The sequence below is a fragment of the Leptonychotes weddellii genome, chromosome 1 (assembly GCF_054177405.1).
Source record: "Leptonychotes weddellii isolate Sample4059 chromosome 1, ASM5417740v2, whole genome shotgun sequence".
In the NCBI taxonomy this organism is placed as follows: Eukaryota; Metazoa; Chordata; class Mammalia; order Carnivora; family Phocidae; genus Leptonychotes; species Leptonychotes weddellii.
Genome location: NC_138369.1, coordinates 49,817,257 through 49,823,933, shown reverse-complemented (window position 1 = coordinate 49,823,933; position 6,677 = coordinate 49,817,257).

The following is a 6,677-nucleotide window of genomic DNA, read 5'->3' as shown; positions in this document are numbered from 1 at the left end:
GGGGGGGGAACCAGCACACATACTCTCTAATAGCCACCCAGCCCTACCAAAAAAAGGTTTCTGTCTCAAAAACAGACCCACCCAAGCACCGCCCTCCTGGCCTCTCTCACTGTCCATTCCCTGGTGCAAGTAGCTGGGTACCAAAGAAGCAGAGCCTTCGGGGCCACCAGTTCCCACCCCAGCCCCCACACCCTGGCTGTGTGGCCTTGGGCACCTCACCTCCCCTCTCCCATCCCTCATGTCCTTATCTAGACAGTAGAACTAATAATTCCTACCTCATTTGCAGGGCTTTGGAGAATTGAATGAGGTGATGTGCTATCTCCTCTGGGGAGAGGGGAAACATTTCCTAACCTGGGGGCGTATTCTTGTGGGTTTTCTCTACCCATGGCTCCCCAGGGCCACATCCGGCACCACCCACTCTGTGTGACCTGAAACCTCTCTGTGCCTCAGTTTCCCCATCTATAAAAAGAAAGGTGAGAACAGCATCCGTCTCAGGATAGTTGTGAAGGGCAGACACATTTAGAGCTGTGAAGAGACCAGTCTTCCCTTGCTCTGATTGCTCCAGCTCCCCCACAGTACCAAGAATTCTCCATTCTTGCAACACACTTGCTGAGTATTTACTATGGTCCAGACACTGCTCAGGGACCTCCTCTCTCAGTCTCTCCAGAATGCTTAGGGGACATAGAAAGTTAAGCAAAAGGAAAAAATTAAATAAGAATAAGGGCATTATTAATCCCAGAGAAAATAATGCCATTAGTAAGAGAGGAAAGGTAGCCAGAGCTTAGTGTGGGCTCGGCTATGACTGGGGTTTACATCAGCTTACTGTCATGCAGAGCTTGAGCCAGAATTCATAACTAGAACGGGAGGAGGAGAGGAGGGCATGGCTGTGGGTGAGGACAGGGACGAGAGACCCTCAACGAGCAGGTGCCCTCTGCTCCCACGCCCAGGCTTCTCCATTACTGCAGGATGCCCGAATCACTGAAGAACTTGTTGGGCAGGACCTGGTCTCAGGAGGTAATGGGCCCCCAGGTTTGGGCGCATCTGAACCAGTGAAACTCAGAGCTGGCCTGGACATGCCACAAGCCCAACCTCTCATCCACCAGAAGGGGAACCCCAGGCCCAAGCCAGGAGGGACTTGGGCAAGGCCACACCAGGAGCTAGTTGCAGAACCAGACACAACCCACAGAGCTGAATCCCATCCCCTCCTCATTCACTCATGTGCACACACGTGACAGAAAACACTGCTGCCTAAAGACCACAGAGCGGCACCAGCTGTGTCCCTTTGGGCCTCTCTGAGCCTCTGTTGCCCTATCTGTAAAATGGGCATATAGCAGTATGTGCCTCTGGTACAGTGCACCCCTCCAGGACTCTGGAACTGGGAGACTGGGGTCAGAGATGAAAGGGAGAAACCGTATTTTTTTCTATACTCTGTGTGGCAATTGAACAAAGCACATAGTTTGTCTTTCAGAAAAATGCATAATTTCCCATCACTTTGCACTGTCTGCTGGAGGTTTTTCTCTATATGATTAATAGCAGCTAACCCAACCGCAGCTCCCTACAGCGCCCTACATGCTTCAGTCGTTTAACCTCCAAAGAGCCTGCCAGCCCTGCAAGGCAGGTGCTGCTGTTATGTACAGCATTTTAGAAACAGGAAACCTGATGCTTGTCCAAGGTCACAGGGTTGGGGGCACACTGGGATCGGGATTCACACCCAGACCGGCTCCTGTGTGCCAACCACGTGCCCGGTGTCCCTCCAACTCAGGGCTCCCAGTGGGAGCACCCACCGGCTGGTTCCTGGGGACCTTCAGCCCTCAGTCTTGCAGCCCCGGCTCTGTGCTGGGAGCCACCCGACCAGACTCTTCCAGTCCAGGGTTTCAGCTCGCCTGGCTCCCCCGCGCCGCTCCCAGCCCCAGCCCGAGTCCCGCCTGCAGCGGTTGTGGGTCAGACAGGAGTCGGCTGCCCCGCGGGATGTGAAACTCAGTGGAGTCGGGACTCCAGAGCCAAGAACACTAATTACATCAGGCTCCCTGGAAGAGGGAGGTCGAGCTGCCTGGATTGCTCTTTGGTTCATTTAAAACCAGGAAGAATGAAGGATGGTAGCATATTGAGCAGAAAAACCCAAGGGCCACCTGGTGGCTCCAGCCCCAGACCCCTGTCTACTCAGGCAGGGAAGGGATCACTATCCCGTGGACAAGGGCTGCCCTGCCCCGGCGTCAGGTGCCCGGTAGCAAGGGCCGGCTCAGCCAGCGCCACACCTCCTGCGCCACCTTCGTGGGAGGGGGGCCCGGAAGGGGGTCTCCCTCGGCTTCGGCTTCAGGCCACGCCCCTCCTGGGGCGCCAGCCCCGCCCCGCCCCTCTCCCGGTGGCCGCGCTCCCCTAGCTGCGGCAGGGAGCGAGGGACCGCGGTCAGTGAAGCAGCTCCTCCCCCTGGTGGCCGCCCCGGATGGCTTCCTGCGCTGAGGCGGTGGGTCCGAGCCCTGACTCCAGAACCAGGCTCGCTCCCCAGGCCCCGGCAGCCACCTTGCAGGTGCACAGCACGCTCCCGACACCACCGGGACCGCGGGGATCAGGAGAAGCAAGAACGGGAGAGACGAAGTTCCTTAGACGTCGTCTAGAAACAGGGTACAGACAGAAGGTCTACAAAGTGATAAGCAAAAAAAGCTAGAGGGAGAAAAAAAAACAAAAACGGGCAACAGGGATGAGCTGATTTCACAGAAAGGGAAACCTGAATGGCTAGTAAACAAATGAAAAGGTGCTCAGCCTCACTAGAATTCAGAGAAAAAGCAAGTCCGACCAAGAAGAGACCACTTCGCACCAGGAGCGCTGTCCTGACCCCGCCTGGCCCCACGTGCACTGCCCCCCATCCCCACTGCGGTGCGGCCTCTTTGGAGCACGGCTGGGCATTACTTGGTAGAGCTGAAGGTGCAAATGCCCTGCGGGCCCTCCTAGGTGCAGACCGGGGAGAAACCCTTGTCCCCAGGCCACAGTGGTGCATGCACACACCAGGCATTTACAACAGCACTCTTTGTAGGAACAGGCAGGGTGTCAGAAAATGACCTATGTCCCTCAACAGGAGAATGGCTGGCTACTCGAGGTGCATTCAACCCTCTGCGGAAGTTAGAACAAACCAGAACGCGCATATCTGTGTGGATAAAATCTCAGAAACATTACATTGAATGAAAACAAGCAAATAGCAGAATTATAGATCCCTCATGAAACCACTTACATAAAGCTTAAAACATGCAAAATGATGCTGCTGTCTGTGATTTAGAGATGCGTACATATGTAATAAAAGTCAATAACATGGGTGACAAAGATTCACAATGACCTCAGACAGGGTTATGTGTAGGGAGAGAGAGAAATGTGATGGAGAGGGACCCAAAGCAGACTTCAGGTTCATCAGAATGTTTCCCGGACTTCAAGGATTCCTAACCCAAGTACATGCCACAACATCAGGATTTGTTCTAGCCGAGTGAGGTTCACACAAATATCTGTTGTATTGTTCTCTATTTTTTTCCTATCTGTTCAAAATATATTTTATAAGTGTACAATATTTTTTTAAAACATGGCTTTGGAGTGGGACCCACACAGCACTCCTTGGCTCTAACCCCAGCTCCCCCACTGCCGGCTGTGTGACCTTGGCCCAGCCACTTAACCTGTCTGAATCTGAGCTTCCTTTTCTGTAGTAGGAAAATAGTAAGACCTACCCTGTCAAGAGAAATGAAAGAGTCAGTCGTTGAGCAAATCGTGTGGCGTGCCTGTCACTGGCCAGGAGCACTGCAAGGCGGGCACTAACAATTCCAGGCTGGCTCAGAGGACAGGACAGCAGGAGCCCACAGGAGGCCATGAGGGTGGCTCAGGTGGCCGACCCCTAGTCTCCTGCCTTGGGGGCCCACCAACAATGGAGGTGGCATCCCAGGATAAAAGCTCACCAAGTCCTCTGGCAAAATAGTCATTTCTTTTTCAGTTCCCTTGCAATCCTTCCACACGTGTCCAGGAGACGTCTCCATGGGTCTAATGTGCTTCACATTTCTCCAACCCCAGCTCATCTCCCTTTGTACCAGAGAGACCGCAGGCCCCGGCCTTGGAGCCTCAGCAGGCACCTAGGGAAAACATAATGGTCCTGCAGGTTTCCCCCGCTCTCCAGAAATAAGGCATTCCTCTGAAAACTCCCACAAGCTGGAGTGGCGTCAAGTGAAGGAGCAATCACCATTCATTTATATGGGAAATTTTTTGTCATATCCAGATTCAAAAAGTAACCTCTCTGAGGCTTTTCTGGTACCTCAGGACACATCTTGCTAATGGATGCACAGAGTGAATCGAAATAAGACACAGATGCTCACAGATACAGGCTTGATGCTGAGATGCTGAGTGGAGCTCCGGGGGGAAGGTGCTGGGCGGCGCCCGTCTTGCTGCTCCGGATGCTCGCGGCCTCTATCAGCGTGCTCGCTGCAAGACAAACGCTGAACACTATTTTCGCTTTTCGCCCTTTCTCGTAAGGGAAAATCTTTGGATTTCTTTCGGTTAGTGGAAACCGATACTAATACCTAAGAGGTCTTTCATAAAAGCAAAGTGGCACACTGTGAACTTTCAAAAAGTGGGGGATACCTGCATTTGGTGTTCGCAGCTGGTATTTTTAGTTCCCTTCGATTATGACAGGTGGCACTGGTTTTCCATTTACCGTAATAAAAATTTCCTCTGAAAGAAATGTATTTACATAGGGGTGCCTGGGTGGCTCAGTCGTTGGGCGTCTGCCTTCGGCTCAGGTCATGATCCCAGGGTCCTGGGATCGAGCCCCGCATCGGGCTCCCTGCTCTGCGGGAAGCCTGCTTCTCCCTCTCCCACTCCCCCTGCTTGTGTTCCCTCTCTCGCTGTGTCTCTCTCTGTCAAATAAATAAATAAAATCTTTAAAAAAAAAAAAAGAAATGTATTTATATAAAAACAATTTAAAGGAAAATATAAACCAAATTTTCTAATATTATTCAAGTGGTGTAATGGATATGGTAGAAATCAAATGAAGTTCCGGGGAATCCTGGGCTTGAGGAAGCCCTCTCCAAAGAGGGGAGTCAAAAGGGCTTCAACAAACAGGAAGAGGGTGTGCATTTCAGAGGAAGAGGACCGGGCATTTGAACTGCATTAAAAGTGCAGTCCTTGCCCTGCGGCCGCTACAGTGGGCTGATAGAAAGCACCTGGGGACTCTAACAGTGCAGAGTCCCAGTCAGCAAGCCTAGGGAGAGGCCTGAGAATATGCATTTTCCTGTGTACCCTGCCTCCTCCCCCACCCCAGCCCTTTCTCGTCTCCCTCTTCCCACTCCTACCCAGACTCTCCTGCAGGTAGTACAGGGTCCTGCTTTGAGGAACACTCCAATAGAAGTTTGTCCCTGTGGCCACTCCCAGTCAGGCCTATAGGACCTCTGAAAAGGCCACAGTGCTGGAACCTTCTGGGTAGGGGCCGGCTGTCCCCCCAGATCATGAGTTCCTTGAGGAGAGAGACCAGGTCCGGTCACCTCATACCCCTGGCCTAGCTTGCCCAGTCTATAACAGGCCGCCATACGTGTTTGTGGAAGAGGGAAGGGGTCTCTTGGAGGGACACTTGGCTTTGCCTCTCGCTTCTCGGCTTGCCTCTCCTGGTGCGGGATTTCCACCCTATGAACGAGCTGGGACAATGGGACAGGGACCTCATTATTTTCAGTGTGTCATGCCTGAGGTAGAGCCTCTACTCCATGATCAGGAGGTACGTGGAAGAAAGGAGCCTAGACCTCGTGGCCACACTCATCTAGAATTTAGCTTCTGCAACAGGTAGCTGAGGGGTGGGGAGAGGTTCAGGTGCGGAAAAGAGTTAACTCTGAAGGCCTCGCCGCTACCTTTGGAAAGGCCTGCTGAAAAAGTTGGCCTTGCCCGGCATCTGGGAAGTTGGGGTTGGAAGGTTCCCACTCCCCGGACTGATAAGACTGGCTCATTGTGCCTCATTATTTATGCAAACAACATGCTTTACGCTGAACACCTGCTTTCCTTCTCAGAGTCTAGAATTTTGCTACATGCTAGGCAGAAGGGGCCTACGTGACCAATCTCCAGTAAAAATCCTGGGCAATGCGTCTCTCACGAGCTCCCCTGACTGGAGGCAACCCATGCGTGTTGTAGAAGATATTAATTGTGTCCTGTGTGACTTCTCTGGGAGAGGACCCTGGGAAGCTAGCGTCTCTTTCTACTGGGCTCCCCCCATGGGCTTGTGTTCTTTGCTGAGTTGGCTTTGCATTCTTTTACCATATTAAGTCCCAGCCATGGTATGACTACCTGCTGAGCTGTATGAGTCCTTCCAGCAAATCACAGAATCTAGGGATGATCTGAAGACCTTCTGACACAGGAGTGATAAGAAATACTGGCAGCCTGCTCCTCCCAGGGTGAAACCATAACCTTGAACTGGGAGCTAGGAGGAGCTGGGACCTGGGCTCTGGCTGCCCCACCTGAGCAGAGCTTCTGTCGTCAAAGCTAAGAGGGTGGGGGAGGGAATGGGTCATGGTTCAAATGCCACGGACGCGTTGTTCTTACCATGTTTCAGTAGGTTTTCTTGAATAAACGTTTCTTCCTTTGCTGTGTGCCCTTAGGACAATTTCCAGAGACTTGAAATGATTTCTTATAAGATTTGCACCAGTTTTGCTTGTTTAGTAGATCTATGG